Below are 21288 nucleotides of genomic sequence, written 5' to 3' on the forward strand. Positions count from 1 at the left end.
AGAAGATTATAATGTCCTCCAAAATCCTTCAAAGAAACCGAGTATATTAGTTATTGAGACAGACTACTTCTTTTTTAATACGAGAGAAACCCAGATGTCACTGACCATTTATTTTGCTATTTACTTGCATTGGAGCAATGACGAAATTTTTTTTCCTACAGATGCTTAACACATGTGCTTTTGCAGCTCCGTGACTAGCTGTGGACAGTGTGGAAACTTAAATAATTAGAGGTGAAGTCCTAATTATTAAAATATTACATAAATAAAACAATCTAAATTCTCTTGTTTTACAGCTTGAGAGAATTGATTTCACAAACTTTCACCCCCTTCTACCTGTGTACTGATGACTTTCACTCCCCCAAATGCCCTCCTGCTATGCTAAGCCAGGATCCCATCACAGCACCTATCTACACTCTTACCTGTCTCACTTCTTCCCAGTCCCATCCACATCCCTACCAGCTTTCTGACTGAAGATTACTTTAGCTGCTTTTGCCTACATCTGGTCTTGTTGGCAGTGAACTGTTTCACATTAATGCCCATGGAAGTAAACCACTTGCCATGAGAATGTTACCTAGCATACAGAAATCCAGAGATGTAGAAATCCAGAATATATAATAAGTCTACTGATTTTTATATTATCTACGCTTAATTGCACATATAATGAGGGACTAGTAAAGTATTTTTTCTGGTTTATCTATGTGGTATTTCATACATTCAACTCTCACTGCTAGTGAGCCAATACAAAACTGTAATAATCTCAGAACTAATTATATTACAGGAGTGTTGTATTAAAACATGTCTGGAGCTGGAATACAAGTCTCTATCTCCTCACACAATGCTCCAACCACAAAACTACAGAGTCAGGATTAGGTTTGTGGTTACAATTTCCAACCCAATGAGTTACTAATCATGCTTTGTCACAGTTTAAGTAGCAGGAGGTAAGAATGAAAGGCCTGAGGAAGAACCACTTATTTGACAGCACAGGCATCTCTCACAAGATGTGGATGTGAATACCCTAGCTAGTGGTAAGAACCGAAACTTAATGTCTTTGCACGTCGATTACTGGAAAGGCTATGGTATTGGCACTGTATAAAGAGGGTAGAGCTCTGTTTCGTAATTTTTTACATAAGAAAAAGGCAAGAGATGGCTCTGGTGTAGGAATAAGAAAGATGTATTTGTGCCCTAGTTTAAAACCTCAGTGACTTCTGGCAGAGAGGTATTGACATGTGATGTTTAAATTCCATTAAGTCAATTGAAAATTGATGAGGTCACATCTCACGGTCCATTTCGTCCCAGCTACATGTTTCTACCACCCTCTGCACCCCCCAGTCCGTATGGTACTCGTGGGAGAGGCAGAGTGTCCGCCTGGCTGAGGACTGACACCTTGCTGTTTGCAGGACAGTCGAGGCACACCATCTGCCCCAGGCTATGCAGCGCCCAGCCACACCCCTCCTTGTGCAAGAACAACGGAAGGGCAGCACCCACCTCAGCAGTAAAAGCTGTTAGGGCTTAAACATCCCTGTAGCTCGGAACCCAGTAACTTCCATGCAGTGAGTGGCACCAACAGTCCTGTTCGTTGAGCCACAACAGGCAACTTGGGTGAGCTACAATTCTCTTCTGCTCCAGGTTAATTTCAGAGGGGGGGTTGCATCATAGCTTACCAGATGATTGTGAAATTTGCAACTTGTGTGGCTCTTATTCACCTCTGTTGTTGAGCCAGCATGAAGTGAGGGGTGAGATGGCTGCTGCAAAGGCCTTAAAGATTTGTATGTTACTGCTGGAGTCACCTTTGTATATGCGCGTCCACCTCTGCTATTTCATCAGCCTAAATGATACCTAAATAAACTGGTGGCACTATCTTCATTTGGACTCTTTTCTTTCCTAAGGTGTTTCTCAAGTGGTATCTTTATTATTGTAGAAGCCCAAGCAGCCGTTCTCCCTTTTGCCTAGGCTCATGCATGCGCTTACGCTGCTACGCCGCACACCTACTCAAGGAAGCCACTCGCTTTCAGCTGCTCAAAGCCGCTTCGTCTCAACCCAGCACTCGCGCGGGTGACCCCCTTCTCCTCAAAACCGGATTCACCGCTTTCCCCAAACCAAACTCAGGGTTAACCCTGCCCTCACAGCACACGCCGAGGCCGGGAGCTGGGCTCTACCCTCCCCTTACCCCCTGCGATCTCCTCAGGGACGCTTGCGGCGGCCGGTCCGCCAGACCGGAGTGACTGCGCGGCGGAGCCGTCGCCCGCTGACAGCTCTGCCCAGCACGGAGGAGCCCTGCAGTAGCCGCCACCACCCCCTAGACGGAGCCCCGCCGCTCAGAGAAAGCGCCCCGGGGCAGGGGGCCCGGCGCCCCGCCCCGGCAGACGCTTTACCCTGGAGCGGCGCCTGCCCCAACCCCCTCCCTCCCCTCAGCGGCAGCGGCGGAGAGCCAGAGCCGGCGGTGATTGGGGCGCGGCGGCCATGGGGGAGGGTGGAAGGGGGGGAAGAAGGAGGAGAAAGGAGAGAAGGAGGAGGAGGAGGGGGCAGACACTGAACTTCCCGCGGCCCGGCACGGGTGCTGGCGGTCTAAGGCAGCGCTGCCGCGGCTGCAGGGGGAGCGGAGTAGGGCGGGCTGTGCCCCCGACCTCCTCCGCCTCAACTCGGCCTCCCGTCCCGCCTCTCGCCCCGCCCCACAGGAGGGGTGCGGGCTCAGCCCGGCGCCCGGCCGCCCTCGCTCGGTGTTGTCGGTCGTTGCTGCCTCAGAAGTTGGGGTCGGCTGCGGGCGGACGCAGTGCGATGCCTGGCGGTGCCGCCGCTGAGGCGGCCGCTCGCTGAAGCGCTCTCATGGTGCCGGCGCCCGCCGCCGGGGGCCGCGCCCGCCGCCGGCCGCAGCGCCGCCGAAACTTGGGCGAAGTTTCCGAGCGAGTCGGTGAGTACCGGGTGGCGGCCCCGCGCCCTGTCCCGCCGCCCCATCCAGCGCCGGGAGGCCGTGAGGAGGCTTCCTCGCGGCGTCCGACTGCGGTCGGGCTCCGCCTGCCCCTCCCTGGCTCTCGCCCGGGGTTTGTGAGCAGCCCTAGCGGCCACGGAGCCAGAGGGAGCGCACGGCGTGTCCCGCTGGCGGGGCAGGCGGAGCCGGTGCTGGCCCCGCGCCGTGGCAAGCGGGAGTAAGCTCCGGCACGGCTGGTCCCGCGGCTGGGGATGAAAGTTGTGCGACCCGGTGTGCAGCGCGGGATGAAGGGGGAGGGAAGCGCGGCCTTGGAGGTCTGGGGAACGATGTTCTTCAGGGAAACCTGTCCTGTACCCGCTTGGACTGGGAAAAAGCAGAGCTTTTTTTTTTTTTTTTAAAAAGGTGAGCTGCCAGCCCCTCGGTCTTACCTATGCCACAGACCTGATCGGAGTTTCCCGTCTGTGTGGTTTATTCCAGTTTATACAAACTCTCCCTCAGCCTCCCCCCCCCCCTTCTTTTTAAACTTTTCATGTCATCACTAATTGATCGCGTTTCTTAGCGTGTGGTCTTCCCTGCGTGCTGCACGGGGAAAAACGGAGAGAATACTTTTAAAGACAAATACTGCAGATACTCTGAGCGTAAGTACGGAGAACAGCGGGTGTTACTGCACAGCAGTGACTGGTGTTTTCTCACAGCAACGTCTTCAGTGATGTCAGTTACAAACTCACGGGCTATTTCTCGAGATCGAGTAAGTGGATGTGCATTAGTTATCTTTTCAGTAGTGTGTATCTCTTTCAGAATCTCCTGTGTTATTAATTTAATGTATTCAGTCACAGCTCTACATTCCTTTTTGTGTGGCAACTACAAAAGATCCACACCTGGTCATACTTATGTTCATGGTTAAATCGGAAATAAGAATGAAGCAATTAAAACTGGAGCTGCCCGCTTGAGTTGGATCCTGTTCTATAAATGCTTTAAAGAAGTGTTTGCTGGTGGAGAAACTGAAGTTAGTTACCAGGTAAAGAGCAGCTTAACTTAAATCCGAAAGACTCTTAGCTGTAGCATACACTTGATTGCTCACAGCAACGATGAAAATGTAATTAGGATTAAAATCAATATAAGAAGATTTGTTAAGACTCATTTGAATACTGGTATTTGTTTAAAAGATGTTATTTTAAATATTGAGATTAGAGTAGATAGTTGAGATTTTTTTTGTGGCTGTGAGTGGTAGATACAAGTATTACTGAAAGTTATTCAGACAGCTTGGAATGTTTAAATAGGAATGTAGTGTCTTTCATCTCCACCACATCTCAGTCTCGCATTACTAGAATTGCTGCTTACTGTGTTAATTCGGGATGTTAGTGTGTTTTAATAATTATGAAAGACTGACAAAGCAGAGAGCTTGCAATGCATTTGAGGGGTAATTTCTAAAATTGCAGGAAATGGTAGTGGTACTTTAATTAAATATATGAAAATAACTGTTTAAACTTACTCAAATGTATAGTGAAGTCATGGATACCCCCCCCCCCTCCCCCCCCAGATATCTTGGAGTAAAATACTCCAAGTATGGTCAAGCATTGTTTCCATTACCATTGTCTCCCTGTGTTGATATATCTGCACAGCACAGGGCAGCACCATGCAAATACGTAACACGGGGGGTCTATAGGGATGTTATTTTCTGTAGCACCATGAAGCACACAGCAGCCCTTCTGGACTTGTGTGCCTGTGCCATGCCAGGTGTGCTGGGGAGATGTACAGATCTCGATTCTGCACAGTTTTTACAGTAGCACATGCTGCTTCAGTCAGTATGTGATCTGTTGTGCTCATTTCCAGTAAGGAAACCTCAAATTAATCTTTGATGCCATTTCCCTATTTCTGTGATGGTAACTTTCTTTTCCATGATCTCAAGATGGATGAAGTATGATAAATATATACCAATAAATGTATATATGTACCAAGATATATATATATATACATATATATATATATATATATATAGGTCCTTTAGGGTTTAACTTTCACTCATAGTGTCTCTTTCCCTTGACCATATGCACATTTCTGTTAATATGTATATAAACTCGAGGTAGCCCTTGCTCCTATTAAATGAAACTTCCTTTTGCTGCAGAAATTGTTTGGTTTGGTTTTTTTTTAATCAAAGCTAGTGTTTATCTTGCACTACTAATGGAAGCATCGAGCTGAATAAATATAACATCATGTGTCTTATTTGAAATACCAGATTTCCATCAGCAAAATAGAAGCTGTGAATATCTGTCATTGAGAAAGCAAAGTAGGCAGAGATGCTTTGATTTTTTTTTTATTATTTTTTCCCTGATTTTAAAAAACAACAACAAAAAATTATTAGGCATGCCAGGACTTGCATTGAGCCCAGGTGAAGCTCTTGCAATCTTAAGGTAGGTGCCAAAACATTTTTTTAGAGCTCTGCAAATAAATAAAAATGGTAGAAATACCAAGAAGAGGAGATAAAGTTGGTGGGGAAAGGAAGGGCAAGAATACTATCAGAGCAGTAATGAGTCTGCTTAGCCCACATGGGTGTCCCAAAATGATGGGTTAGCTTGAGGATTAGGTTCCTTTTAACTAAAAAAATTTTTTTTTTTTTTTTTTTTTTACCAAATGTTTATCAGATGGCAGGCCCAGCAGAGCTGGAATGGTAATTGTGGGAGGAGGGCAGTGTGAGGAAAGCAGGCAGAGAGGTGACAGGGCTGCCACTACAGTTGTGGCGAAGGAGAAAGGTTGACGCAATGAGATACTAGCTTGGCAGGAACAGATTTGTGTCAGGACTTGAAGAAACACTTTGTGCTCAAATTGTTTATCACAAGAGAAATTTGTCTTTATTATATATGAATCCCAGTTTAAATTTGTTGTATGAGGTGTTTGTTTACACATAATATAAATTTGTGAGCATCATTTTACCAAAGAGCTGGTTCTTAATATACGAGAAACAGTTTTATTCCCAGTTAATTGTAAAGGCTGTTTCCTGACAGAGATGGATGTTGTCCATATCACATTTACTGCAGATTATGAAATTAAAATTACTTTAAGCATGATATCTTACTGTTAGAAAACAGGTATTCAACTGAAACTCATCACCAGAAACTTCTTTAATTATAAGTTAATATAAACTTCAGAAACACTTAACAGTAGCAGGGTGGTTTGTGATAGGATGGGACTTAACTAAACAAGGTAATGTTCCTTATGGTTACCTGAGAATTTCAGAGGCACGCTGTTGTGAGCGTATAGAGAACAATTAAAATTATTTTACTGAAGGAATAATAACTGGAAAACACCATTATCTAGCTTTCTGCTTCAAGTCACTGATGCATGAGATACTTCTGTTAAATGTGTGGATGCATGTGCACAAAGAGTAACTTTTCAGGAGTAAGGCTATCCCACTTCATTTGTTACCCACTCAATAGCTGAAGGATTATAGTAGTAATCAAGCATTTGTGAACTTTAAAAATTCATTTGTCATGCTGTTCATACTTGTATGTAACTCTCTTGACTTTCCAAAAAACCTCTGACCATGATGCTGACATCTCTACTTTCTAAATTATGCTCTGTTTTCTAACTGAGTAGTTAAAAGACACCTATTTGTAGCATAATCTATTGTCCTGCTACATGTCCAAACTAGTGGTTACATTTTGTGGAAGGGATCCACTGCATGGGATGATGATCACGCAGGGAAAGGTCACATGGGGCTGCTGGAGAAGTGGTGAAGACCCATGAACTTTGGGGAATGCTTATGGGAGGATACAGAGCTCTGGTAAATTTAGCAGAAAATGTAAACTCTACATCAAGAGAGTAAACACAGCACCCATTCTCCTGATGTGAAGGGAGTTATGCTTTCCTATTTCTCCTTCTCTGTAGCCATTTAGAGGCACAGCATTAGGGTATCTCAGTGTAAAGGCTGTTAAGCCTGTGCATCAAGCACAGGTGACTACCAAAGTGGGTGTGTAATGTGGGAAACTGAACTCAGAATGAGCAAAGAGGTGATATTTCACCAGCTTTACACGTATTAAGGCAGAAGGTTTCTGTCTCTGATTGCTTAATAAGCTTACTGCTCATAATCCTAGAACAAAGATGGTGTATGAAGACATAAATGTGAATAATCGGTTGCATTTGGATACCATTTAAACACTGGGCAATAATAAGGATGGAGATAACTAACATATAGAACTTCAAAAGCTACCATAATACTGTCATAAATCCATTACAATCTTCAGACTCCGTAAGTAGTCAGTCCAAACATAAAGTAATATTTCAGATGTGCTATAGAGTAATTTTGTGCAATACAGATTTGTCAGCAGTTGACACACACCACCTCTGAGGGGTAGCTGGAAGAGTTCGGTTATTAGTAACAACCATCATGTTGCATCATTCAAGCACTTAAATTGAGTTTGAAGTTTGACTGCCTCAGGGGAAAATGAGATTGGGAAAACTTGACCCTCAGTAAGAGAATAATCAGATCCTGACATTACCAGGAGATGTTCCAGCACTGTGCTCAGTGGCTGTTAATTTGCACCCCAGGCTGTCATGGTGTTCTGGTGCTGGGCAGCACCATACAGTTGCTCAGTACTCTAGCTTTTGCCATGGTGCTGGTTCAGGTCTGGCCAACCTAGAACTTGGGGAGCAGTATTTTTAGCTGTTCTTCTCCAGTTAGAGACATCCAGTGGCTGTTTCTAACCTAGAAAATCTACTGCACCTGTAGAATCATAGAATCACAGAATAGTTAGAGTTGGAAAGGACCTTAAGATCATCTAGTCGCAACCCCCCTGCCATGGGCAGGGACACCTCACACTAAACCATATAACCCAAGGCTTCATCCAACCTGGTCTTGAACAATGCCAGGGATGGAGCATTCACTACCTCCCTGGGCAACCCATTCCAGTACCTCACCACCCTCACAGTAAATAATTTCTTCCTTATATCCAGTCTAAACCTCTGCTGTTTAAGTTTCAACCCATTACCCCTTGTCCTATCACTACAGTCCCTAATGAATAGTCTCTCTCCAGCATCCCTGCAGGCCCCCTTCAAATACTGGAAGGCTGCATGGAGACCTCATAGCAGCCTTCTCTTCTCCAGGCTGAACAGCCCCAACTTTCTCAGCCTGTCTTCATACGGGAGGTGCTTCAGGCCCGTGATCATCCTCATGACGCTCCTCTGGACTTGTTCTAACAGTTCCATGTCCTTTTTATGTCAAGGACACCAGAACTGCACACAATACTCCAAGGGAGGTCTCAGAAGAGCAGGTAAGGGGGCAGGATCACCTCCTTTGACCTGCTGGTCACACTCCTTTTGATGCAGCCCAGGATACGGTTGGCTTTCTGGGCTGCGAGCGCACACTGAAGCCAGCTCATGTTCATTTTCTCATTGACCAACACCCCCAAGTCCTTCTCTGCAGGACTACCATGAATTTCCTTTTTGCCCAACCTGTAGCTGTGCCTGGGATTGCTCCGACTCAGGTGTAGGACCTTGTACTTGTCATGGCTAAACTTCATGAGGTTGGCATCAGCCCACCTCACAAGCGTGTCAAGATCCCTCTGGATGGCATTCCTTCCCTCTAGTGTATCAACAGAACCACACAGCTTGGTGTCATCGGCAAACTTGCTGAAAGCGTACTCAATCCCATTGTCCATGTCAGCAACAAAGGTACTAAACAAGACTGGTCCCAGCACTGATCCCTGAGGGACATCACTAGTTACTGATCTCCATCCGGACATTGAACCGTTGACCACAACTCTTTGTGTGCAGCCATCCAGCCAGTTCTTTATCCACTGAGTGATCCACTTATCAAATTGATGACACGCCAATTTAGAGACAAGTATGTCATGTGGGACAGTGTTGAATGCTTTTCACAATTCCAAGTAGATGACATCAGGTGCTGCACCCCTGTCCATCACTTTTGTAGCCCCATCATAGAAGGCCACCAAATTGGTCAGGCAGGATTTCCCCCTAGTGAAGCATGCTGACTGTCACCAAGCACCTTGTTGTTTTTCATGTGCCTTAGCATGAATCTGCTCCCAGATTTTGCCAGGCCCAGAGGTGAGGCTGACTGGTCTGTAATTCCCTGGGTCATCCATTTTCCCCTTCTTGAAAATGGGGGCTATATTAACCCTTTTCCAGTTGTTTGGAACTTAACCTGTATTCCATGATTTTTCAAATATGATGGCCAGGTGCTTTGCAACTTCATTTGCCAGCTCCTTCAGGACCCGCGGATGGATTTCAAAAGAAGTCATTCAGAACCTCAGCCTTCTCCAAGTCCTGTGTAGCCAGTTCTCCCGAAAGCTTCTGGAGGGGGCCTACATTGTCCTTAGTCTGTTTTTTAGTCGCTACATACCTATAAAATCCCTTCCTGTTATCTTTAACATCCCTTGCCAAGTTTAGCTCCAATTGGGCCTTAGCTTTTCTAACTTGGTCCCTAACTACCCAGACAACATCCCTGTATTCATCCCAGGCCACCTGTCCTTGCTTCCACCTTTTATAAGCCTCTTTTTTCCTGTGAATTTTTCTCAGCAGCTCCTTATCCATCCAAGGAGGTCTCCTGGCCCTCCTGCTGCACTTCCTTCTAGTTGGGATGCAACATTCCTGAGATTGTAGCAGGTGATCCTTGAATATTAACCAAGAGTCTTGGGCCCCCCTGCCCTCTAGGGCTATATCCCATGGAACCTTGCTAAGCAGGTTCCTGAAGAGGCCAAAGTCTGCTCTCGAAGTCCAGGGCAGTGAGCTTTACTGCACGCTCTTATTGTCTTGAGGACCTCAAATTTGACCATCTCGTGATCACTGCATCCAAGACTTCCCTGGAGAGTCACATTTCCAATGAGCCCTTCCCTGTTGGTGAGCACGAGGTCAAGCAGGGCACCTCTCCTCGTCAGCTCCCCTATTGCTTGCAGAAGGAAGTTGTCTTCCACACAATCGAGAAACCTCCTGGATTGCTTGTGCCCGGGCCGTACTGTCCCACCAACAGATGTCAGGGTGGTTGAAGTCCCCCATGAGAACAAGGGCCTGTGAGTGTGAGGCTTTTCCCATTTGTCTGTAGAGTTCTTCATCCACAGGTTCCTCTTGATCAGGCGGTCTGTAACATATCACCACAGTAAACGTCTCCCATCACTGATTTCCCCTTAACCCTGACCCACAAACTTTCTGTTAACTGATCACCTGTCCCCAGACAGAGTTCCATACTCTCCAGCCTATCCCTAACATAAAGGGCAACTCCCCCTCCCCTCCTACCGAGCCTGTCTTTTCTAAAAAGCCTGTAACCTTCAATTCCAACACTCCTGGCTTTGTTTAAATCCCAGTGGCCTGGCCCCATATTCCAGGAAATGTTTAGGATGCACCGATAGCACCCTGGAGTTAGAAACTGTCCTGATACTAGTTCTGTGAACTGAAGTCCGTGTGCCCGACTAGTATGCAACAGTTTTCGGTTTAATTTGTACATCATTCATCTCTACAGTGTTTACTGATATAGCCAAATAATTCCTTTTTGTTCCTGTTGGAATTTGAGGATTTGGTAAGGATAGTTTGACCATGAAAGAGAGGCTGCAGGCCAGGAGAAACAGACTGAAAGAACCAATAATTTTTATTTCATCTGTCTCGGTTAAATGAGCATGTTTGTCAGTTTTTGCTTCACTTCACGAATGGCATGCGTTTATTCCCAGCTGCTCTCAAATGTTCAGCTAGCAGCCTGGTTTCTGCTGTAATTCATGTTTCTTCTTTTTTTGCCTGCCTTTTTCACACACATGTAGGAATTTATGGCAGTGTTAACTTGAGAATGAGTTGGTGGAAAGGGCTCTCCTTTATTGCATGACTGCAAATACTGTTTAAATTTGGTACTGAATGCTTATTAAATTGTATTTATCCAAGAACTATGTTGTGGACCTACTTTATAATTGTTTTAAGCAATGCCTTGCATACCGTTTTCATCCAAAAAAAAAAAGCTTAAACTAGTGTTTCGACTTAATGAGATTCCTAGTGGCTTTATGTGATGCTGTGAAAAGTAAATGAAAAGAAAGCAAGATTTCTTCTAGATGGTGGTTCTTGTCCCTTGCTTTGTTTGCATGAGTTGAAGACTTACTGCGATTACATTTGGGACCAAGCTCTTCTGTTCTGCCTAGAGTAAGGAAGGTCTGGGATGAGGATCGAGAGGAGAAAGGCAATCAGAAGCAATGAGCTGCTGTACCTCTGGCTTAGGTTACTTCTTGTGTCTTGAGCCCAGTAAGGTCTGTCTGGGGGATACTATAGAACTTGCAAAGAAACCCCCAAGAAATCATTGCTTTTGTAATGACTGCGACTGAATTTAGGCAGAGAGCAGCTCTAAGTCAGATGTTAAATAAACAGGGCAGAATAGAGCATGGTCAGGACTCCAGGAACCCATCTTTACTTCACAGCATGCACAGATCAAGACCAGTAAGCTGTGCTGGGGCTTTGGTCTACCAGGTTGAGCCCTGGCTTTTGTGGGGCACACATGAGGGGCCATGCTTGCTGCAGTGTGTTGAGCTTCCAGAAGGAATGATTTGCAACATGCAGAGGGAAATCCTGTCCATTTTTCTTGAATCTATTTGCAGGTTTTGGCTCATCCACACATGTAACTGAAACACATACAACTAAAACTTTCCAGACTTGTGCTTATTCCAAGCAGTGCCAGCCTGCTGGTCCAGTAAACATGGATGAGCTGTGTCTTACTCCTGGCCACAACTTCACTGCAATAGGATCTGAGAGAGTGTGCAAGGCGGTGCTTTATGCTTGTTAGCTGTGATTTTTGACCTTTGGAGAGCAGCAGTGAGTTCACTCTTGCTGGTGGTGGTAACAAACACTGCGCAGGAGAGATCTTTGTTACATGATACAGTCACTGCTGGCCGCCTGTATGCCAGCCAATCTTGCTGGTGCAGGACAGTGTGTACGGCATTGAGAGCCTGCAGCCTGGGATGAAGAAATGGCCCCTGCACCTCCCTGGGAGGAAGACTATTTTTGTGGAACCATGTGATGAGCTCTGGTATCTTTCTGCACTAAGGTGTATTTTATTAAGGGTGGCCATATCAGTTCAGAAACCATTTCAGAAAAAGCAGCCACTGTTGTAAAGCAGAACGTCATTACTACTGGTTCTTATTTTTTTGCTTGAAAAGCTAATTTCATTGAATAATAGGTATCTTTGAGAGAATTAATTTTTTTGATTGTACTGAGTCCAGACACTTTTTTTTCAGTGCATGTAATTTATCCACCATAAGTCACACAGAGGTGATTTAACTACGGTGGATACTGCCTGTTCATTCTTCAGGCTTTGGCTGACCACAGGGATGCTGGCGGTGATGACAGGAAGGATAGTATTCACTGGTTAAAGTGATACTAGGGGCCTGCCTAACTGACACTCAGAAGCAAGGAGGAAAGCAAGAATACTTGCATGAAGATCCTTTACACATCATTGATATTTCAGGCTTAAGGCGTATAACTGTGTAGAACCTGTATCTGACGTACAAGGTAACTTAGCAATATATTTTGCCCTTGGATGTTTGATACTGCTTGTGGCATAGGTGAATGCACTTAATGCTGTGATGAGAAAGTCCATGCTGTTTAATGCTGTACCCATGCATTTGTTGCAGCCTGTTCTGTTGCTTTTTTCCAATTACAAAAAAGTTAATGCTTTCTTGAAGTAATCAGAAGTAATTGTGAAAATAATTTCAGGTCTCTTTGCCTCTCCCAGTCTACTACTGAAGGCAGAGGGCTCTCTCTGTAAGAGCCCAAGGGCGCTTAATGGATCCAGTGATAAGTCCCATATGTCAAAAATAAAGAACATAAGATTTAGGAGGATGGATGACTCCTGATTAGTGGTTCACACTGACACTGAAGAAAATGGAAATCTTCATACAGAGCTTCCATTTCTGTCAACATACTCCTGCTTTGTATGCTGAGGTATGATTTCAGATGTAATTCATTTTTAAAGGAATTTTGGTCTTATCATTTGAATGTTATTTCAAGCCTAAGAAACCTGAGAGCCCAGTTAACCACGAGATCTCAGAGTAGAAGAGGAAAGTTTTCCACAATGGGTGAACATGTTCTACAGGTGTTTCAATTTGCTAAATCATGCAAGAAATGAAAAGGGGTTTTTTTATGATACAAGGGATCAGGAGCCAACGACTGCATACAGATTGTGGATAATTTATGGAACAAACAGAATATGTGTATGTAGAAAGACGAGGACATGAAGCCTGAAGAACTTTGGGAAGACTGGAGTTACAGACTCCAAACTGTTTGATTCCACTGTCTTCAAAAAACTGAACATAATGTGACCAGTAATCAAAAGGACGTGCTTAAGACCAAGTGTAATGATTTGTTTAAGGATATTTGAGATGACTGGACTAAAACACAGTAAGAAAACCAAAACCCTCAAGATGATTAAAAAATTAAAATAAAACTTGAATTGCACCCAGCAGTACATTCTCATACTGCCTTTTTTTTATAATAGACTTTTAATTAATACTACTGTAAAAATTATGACACTTCATGGGTAAAGCTGTGTTAGGAGTAGAAATGATTTTGGTAGCATAGATATACATTTTGTCAGAGGCTTTCATTGCTGTGCTTTCCAAATGGCATACTGGTTGCAGTGTTTTGTAGGGAGCCTGTCAGTTCAGCAGCTCAGAAAATACAGGGAACAGAAAAATTGTATTTTTTTCATCAAAAACTGAGTCTCTCATCTGCTAATTTTGTATGTGAGCAGTTAGTAGACATACTGTTTGTATTGCAACATTTTCATTTATTGAAGAAGTGTGTGGGGGGGAAAGGGTAAGATGTCAATAAAATGACTGGCACCATTTCTTGTTAGAAAATGAAACATAATGGGTATCTCTCACTAGTTATCTGGAGTTTTTAAACCAATTTTTAGAAGGTTCTTGCCAAGGAGTGACAGTAGGCTGTGGCTTGGTGATCCTGTTCATGTGAAGCAGAAGCTTACACTTAAAGGCAAAAGAGCAATAATTTCTCCTACTGTCTACATGTCAGTCACCTGCACTGACCAGATATCTTGGAAAGTGAGTACAAGAAGTACATTCATTCCTATTCACATTGAGCAGTGATACACCAGCAGCGACCTCAGCTGTGGCTTCTGGATCAGCAGGTCACACAGCTGTCTGTTCTTAGGGCTTTTTGTTTGCTCCATCAGGGGTGGCCAGACTCCTCTGCCCAAGGAGCCGTGTGCCAAAACCTTTGCTCAGCTGAGACCAAGAGCTAAATAGTCTTAGTCAATGGATTTCTTTAAGTTTGAACCCTTGCACACTTTCTAGTGTGGTACAAACTATTTTAGAAATTCCTTACATTTACAGTATATATAAACATACTTCATGATGTTATTTTTCATAGGCTGTCTGGCAGCCTGTGTCTCTGTAACCTACTACAGTGACATTCATTACAGTTACTGACTCTTATTCTGTGTAAAAGTTACCATGACCTGGCCTGCCAGAGAGGGTGCAGAATCAAAGATGGAGAGGGGAGGGAGGAATGCTTTTAATCTCTGCTCTGTCAGTGTCAATACTGGCCATGAGGGAGAAGTAGTTAGATTACTTGCAGAGGCTTGGATAGGAGGCTTCCTTATTTTCTTCTGGCTGTTCTTAAGCAGTCATATTAAATAAATGGCAAAGGCAAATAACAGAATGCTGTTCCACAGCTTACTGGGTGTATAGTCAAATTGCAGACATCTCTAACAGAACAGTCCCTAAAGAAGGAAAATGTATCAACTTGTGTGTTTTTTTATTTTATAGAATCTACATTGAGCCTTGTGTTATTGTTGTAATTAATACACCTAGTAAAGCTGTTTCCTGCACTTCGTTTTGGCTCTTCTGAATGGAAGTTGGCTTTCAGTTTTGGGTAGGATTTTCTCAATTGTGTGGCTTAGAGGAAGCATGGAAGCACTGAAATGGGATGTAATCCTAGTAGATTGTTATTCTCAGGATGGTCTGATTGCTTCCTACCTTAACAATACAGATAGGTGCTCTTCAAGAGTGATATTAAAGTTCCCTGTCAGAAGCAGCACACTTATTCACAAGCTGTGGCTTGTGGAGTACATTCAGACAACACAGGTCAAAGCCAGCTCAAGAAAAGTGCTGAGCTGTGCTTGGCTGGAGAATTTGGCAAAGGGGCTTCAATCATTCAGCAGCCTGGGATCATGCCTGCCTGTGTGCTGTCCCCCATTCCTCCCCAGTCCCTCTCCCTGAGATGCTGCTGAGCAGAAATTGAAGTCTTTGTGAGTTCAAGCTAATGTATGTGAACTCAGCAATTGGTTTCCTTTGATACCAGTGCAGGAGAAGCAGCAGATGATAAAGCCCATGTGTTAAGCGTGCATAAAAGAATAGAGCTGCAGAAGCTGGGGAAGTACAGCGCTGGTAGAGGTGGAGACTTGTTAATAGAGAATAGAACAAGCAACTGTATTCATTATGGCAGTTACTGGACAGTAATAAGTCATCTTCTGGGGAAGGATGAATGTTAATCTGTGTTTTGTTTGCTTGGTGCAGTTCATAGCTCAGGTGGCTGGTGATCATTTGTAGGTGCCAAAATAACACAAACAATATCAGAGGAATTCAGACATTTGAAAAGCAACAACAGAAAAGCACTGAAAGTATGCTGAACAGGCTAGCATTGATTATTTTGCATAAGCTTTCTGGGATGCATTAAGGGGCTGAGACATGGAAGTAGACAGCAGCTCTAACACAGTAGATGAAAGATGGAAGGTATGTACTTCTAAGTGGACACCATGGACCGTTTTGGATATTCTGCATTCTAAATAGTTGCTTATTGTCAGCTCTGCCTCTGGCCCTGACTTTTGACCCCTATTGCTTTTACCATTCATTCCTTTGTCTTAGAGCACTTCAGTTATAAGAAAAAGGACTAATGCCATTTATTATGTTGTTTTGTCATTCAAAACAGTAAAAACAGACAGAGCCACTCATATTCCCTCATTGTCTGCTTTGCAGACCCTTGTGAGTGGGTAGTGAGGGATGATGCTTTCAAAACCATCCTGGCAACTCCTTTTGAGGAGTGATGCAGTACCTTACTGGGCTGTAAGTAGGAAGCTTTCTGCAGATGGATTTACAAACTTTGGATGTATTTTATTTAGCATTAGTATTTCTGGCCACTGTTTGGCTTAGAAATGTAGCCATGGACATTAAATGAAGGCCGCTTTTCTTCCTCTTATTGCCAGTAAGTCACCATGTAGAATACAGTAATTTAATTGCAGTGAATTGAAGCAAATGTTGAAACTGTAAAGAAGTGCCACCATAGACTATTAAAATTAATTACCATGGGTTTAAGAAGACACACAAAAAATAGTGTTTCATCTTCAGCTGTTAATACAGTGGTGCATTGAGAAGTTGTGAAGGAAATTCAAAACAATCTATCCAAGTTTTACCAAGATTACACAGTGGAATCACATGTTGCTGGATGCTGAATGAGAACATCAGTCACCACCGGGGGGATTAGTTTTCTGAAATTATTCAAAGTGAAGTATCAGTTCAATTGTTGTAGGGGGATATTAATACTCTGTGGACTACCCTGCAGTTTGAATGACAAGTAAGTAGGTAAGTATGCTGTTTTGGAGGAAAGTGTTTCTCACCTATCCTGTTAACGCTGGGAATGCATACAGCATTGTTTATTTGGGAATTTAATGTAGCTGTGGAAAAGGGATTGTATCATAGAATGTAGGATCGGAGTGAAAGAATTGGGCTGCATTTCCCAAGCAGTAGCTCCTGGAAGCGATATGCAGCTTGTGGCTAGGAACAGGGCCATATTCCTGGCTGTGACAGCAAGGGAGGCTCTGCAGTGAGCTCAGAAACCTCAACCAGACATGAGCCTTCAGAGCCTGTGCTCATGGCACTGGTTTCCAAACCCTAGCAGAACCACTACAGCTGTTCTGTTTGGCATTTTTTGGTTTTGTGGGTTTTTTTTCTTTTGGAGAGGAGGTGTTTTTTTGTTTTTGTTTTTTTTTTTTCTCTGTTAGAACAGGGGAATACTTGGTTGAGTGTTTGGGTGTCGTTTTGAGCATTTTTATGTAGTCTAGAAATTAGTAATAAGCTAGGTGCTGTTTGTATTTCACGGGTGATGTATCCAATCCAAGAGTCCAGGGAACCTACAAACAGACTATGCCTTTTCTTCAAGCCATTCTCTTTGGCAGTGGCTTGAGCTGAAAGGTTTACATGAATTAATGATTCATAGCTGAATATGAAGTCAGGCCATTAAAGTTATCTGCAGATCAGATCCCCTTGTGCAGTTCATTAAATAAAAAGTGAAAATCCAGCACTATACTGACTAAATACATGCAATTGCTTTAATGGTAGGTGCTGCTGGGAGGAATCTAGCATCCTTTCTGGAGTCTGGTTTGCTGATGTATTGTATGACCCAGCTGACAGCAAGCCTGTCTTGTGAGGCACAGAACAGTAATACGCTGCACAGCTACTTTGCTAAGTAACTGAAATACAGTGCCAGCATTATTTAGGACAGATACATATTTGATAACCTGTTGCTACCAAATTGCATGATGGAAAGAACAACTTTTTTCCATCCTGAAACTTTCCTTTACTGTTCCATCAGAAACCTGAGCCTGAGAAACTCTACTTTGGGTAAGATTTAAGGGTGAGTTTCTAGTCCAGGTGTTAATAGGCATATTCTGATGCTCGCTAGCAAATCTGTTTATTCTGAAGTTTGCTATTCTGTACTAGAAACCTTGGCATTTACTCTATGTTCAGTAGAGTCAGATTGTGGTTGCCAAATTTATTTAAAAGTTATATTCATAAATCCAGAAAAACTTAACCAAGCACCTCTTAGATAATTTTAATTTCTAAAACTAGTCTCTGCCACATGATGAGCTATCTGCAGAAAACGAGGACTGTGCCAATCTCAGGATGGCTAAAAGCTTACTTTTTAGCAAAAAAAACAAAAGGAATCTGACAGGTCTCAAGTACAAACCAGTCTCTTTGTGGAGACTTGCCCACAGGCCCTCTGATGTGCTGGGTCTTGCCCTGCAAAGTTAATGTAGACACCTGGAGTGGTTAGTCTGATCATCTTTCCTGTTTAATTTTTCTGTTGTCTGAACTCTGCCTGAAAAGTAGATTGGCACATCTTCTCTTATTTTTCAAATTAGTCATGCCAGCTATGCATAAAAGAACTGGAGCAAAAGCGTTCCATATCATTGTTGTATTTTCCAGATTAAAAACTGAATCCTTGCAGCTCACAAGTCGTTATATGCTTGTTATTTCTAATTACTTTTTGGCATGTTCCTGGGTGTTTTATAGACAGGAAAATATATTTGATGATTTTTCTTTAAACATGCAGCTCAAATGCTTCCATAATTAGGCTAACAAAAAAAAATTCTGTGAGGTGGAAAACTGTTGGGAGGAATACATGTGCAGATGTATTAACTTGTTCCTCTCTGAAGGAGTAACTTGCGTTGTCCCTTATTATCAGCAAGCGTTTTGTCCTGAAGGAATAAGACTGTTAAATTTCATAGCTGGAAATTAGTCATTAAGCATATTTGGTTATTTCCAGAGCATGTAAAGTAAGTGTGTGATTTTCCCTTGCAAGTATTCTGTATGCTGCATTTTTCCAAAGGAAACTGGTGTTTGCATACCAGATTTTATACATACAAATTCATTAATGTACACAGAAGCAGATTTGCAGTTCCTATCCTTGAGATAAGCTACTGGTGAGCTACAATAACTCTCCTGAAGCTGCTGGTAAATAGAAACTGCATCAGTGAAAAAACTGCGAGTTTCCCAGCTGGCATTCCCTTTGTTTCTTGGGATTTTATTCTCTGTTGACTGTCAGTTGACTATTCCTGAAAATGTGCTGGAGTATCAGAAACCTGTTGTCTCCCAAAATAGCTGTGGTTCCTGACTCTGAAAGTAAATCTTCAGGCTCACCACAGTTAGGAGTGGTACAGCTTTGTGGAGCACATCTCAGTACACATGCATCTTAGGATAGATGAAATACATTAGAGGGCTGTGGCTGGAAATTGAAGGCAAGTCTTTTTTACATAAGGTTGGTTTATTGGGACACCTCTTGTTTCTCTGCCATGGGGGCTGTAGCATACACTGTGGTTTAGGGTGCCTGAGCTGCCTCCCTGGCTGGGAGCAGGTTTTTTGCTGGACTGATGCAACTTGTCTCACAGCTACTGGGGTAGCCAGAGTATTTGGGAGCCTGTGGCATCAAGAAGGGTTAGAGTGCTCCTTTTGGCAGCAGTTCACAGCCAGATCGGTTTTGGCTAGGCATGAAGCTACCTATTGACAGCCCCAGGTACCACATGCTGCCAGCCTTGCTGCAGGGCTGGGGCTGGAGGAAACCATTTTGGGCAGCTGGAGCCCAAAAGCAGCCATTAGGATCTGCTGTGTCACCTGCAAGGTGGCCCAGGTTCATTGTGTAGCTCAAAGGTTTGGTGTCATGGAAAAGAATCTGAGAGCTCTACAGCTGAGGCATTGCAATCGAAGACAAATCTTGTTGCAGGATTTAGTTGTAGCAGTAGATGGGAAATACGACCAAATGGTGACTGGTCTGTCCGCGTGATACCTCGTAAGTTTGTTAAAGTTGCTGAAGAATATTCACATGGTGTAATATTACATATCTGCACTAGATACCTGAATTAGTTACCTTCTGTAGAGATACTACTGATTATGATAAGCATAAGGCCTTAATTCAGCCACCTCAGTTTAGTGCCTGCTCTTCAGTACTGTATGTAGAATCTCCCTGGTATGTGCCATGCTGTGATAAAGGGGAGCAGACTTATGCCTCAGGGGACAGTAATTTATTACTAATACAGTGCCTTATCCATAGTTTGCGATTCAGTCAGCTATGCTAAATAAACATGAAGATACCTGCCCTGGAGAACTGTCGGCAGCATTCAGGAATGGCAGGATAATTTATAGCGCTGAACAAAACAAATACAGTCACATGGGGCTGCACTGTGTGCTGTTTACTTGTGCTTGTAATGCGTTTTTTGTTGGCTGTATGCCTGCTGAAATCTGACACTCTCCAGTATTAGTTACCTCTTTTTGCCCAGCTAAAATAGCTGTAGGAAAGTATTTTTATGAAATCCGAGTGTTTAAGGGAATTTTGAACACAGCCTGATGAGGTATGACAGTGAAGGAATCCTTGAATATTCAATTTAGAGTGAAGATAATTAGTCTCTTCTGTGAAGTATATAGGGTTTTCATTACAAGCTTGCCTCTGACTGAGTAAAGCAAAGTGGTATTTTCTGGAGGAAAAAAAAAAAAAGTGTTCAAAAAGCCAAGCCAGTTAAATCTTTGGGTTGAATTAGACTAATAGTTCCATCTCTTAGAAGCAGTTGGGACTACATAACTTACAAATGCTGGGCTGGTTAAATACAATTAAAAATGAATTTTTCAATCTCAAGCATAATTTCAGGGAACTGAAAACTGCTAAACAGAAGTAATTTCAAACAAATTCAGATAATAAATTTTAATATTCTCAAGTATATTCAAATTAATCAAAATACATTTTATTTTGTATTGCATAAAACAATATGAATTGACTAGAAATAAAAAAGAATCAGTCTCCTGTAGGATTATACAGCAGTATGAATAGAGCCAACTAGAGACTTTTTTTTTTATCACACAGAAAGGATCTGCTACTGAATTGGTTTTTGCTGTTAGGCTAACTGCTGTCAGTTTTCTTTTATAGCTAAGCTATTGTTCGTATGATGTTTATGAGGATATTAAAATACCTTGAAACGGATAGAATTTTACTAAATTATTATTTACTGATGTCAGATATTAACTGTAGAAGATAACAGTCTTGGTTAAGGATTACGCAAGGCTGGATACTGTTGATACCATGTTAGGCACTGAGTAGGGACACATCTCTCCTTGAAAGAGTGCGCAGCATGGTAGGGAAGCTATCACATCTCATGTAGGTGGGAGAGCAGAGCCCCAGAGCAAGCTGTGCCAGGTGAGCTCCACAGGGCCTGTGGAGGCTCTGCAGCTCTCCTGGGCGTTTTGCTTTGCTTAATTTCCTAGCTGGAAAGTTAATTAACAAGCCTTCACTGCAGTCAGCGCTCATGGCAGCATCACAGCCATAGCGAATCAGCTGCTGCTTCCTCTGCAACAGCCTCTCCAGGCTGCAAGGCTTTGGGCTTGTCTCCCTTCTCCTGCTCCCCAGAATGTCTCTCATCTCTTCTGTAAGCCACTCTAAACCTTTTTCTGCTGGTTAGGTTTTCCAAACATCATATGTTCACTGCCGCCTTCTGCGCACTGTTTGTTTGGCAACAGCGCTGGAAAAGAGAAGCAGCGCAAAGGGAAAGTGGTGTATATAGTCCTGGGAGTGGAGCAACTAATCACCTCTCTTGCGTGTGCTGC

The 21288-nt window shown here is 43.3% G+C and overlaps 1 protein-coding gene across 3 annotated transcripts in view; it reads left to right on the forward strand.

The window, feature by feature from the left end:
• Nucleotides 1-2773: 2773 nt before the first annotated feature.
• GHR (growth hormone receptor) overlaps nt 2774-21288 on the forward strand; it is a 126207-nt gene continuing 107692 nt past the window's right edge. The window contains exon 1 of one of the 3 annotated variants that reach the window (XM_005151974.3): nt 2774-2908. The gene's annotated coding sequence lies outside the window, so the exon portion shown is untranslated. Of the gene's footprint in view, nt 2909-3545; nt 3565-3656; nt 3675-21288 lie in introns of those variants that run through there. The other 2 variants (XM_031051533.2, XM_031051532.2) reach the window with 2 other exon arrangements.

Source organism: Melopsittacus undulatus, chromosome Z (genome assembly GCF_012275295.1).
Source record: "Melopsittacus undulatus isolate bMelUnd1 chromosome Z, bMelUnd1.mat.Z, whole genome shotgun sequence".
Taxonomy (NCBI): domain Eukaryota; kingdom Metazoa; phylum Chordata; class Aves; order Psittaciformes; family Psittaculidae; genus Melopsittacus; species Melopsittacus undulatus.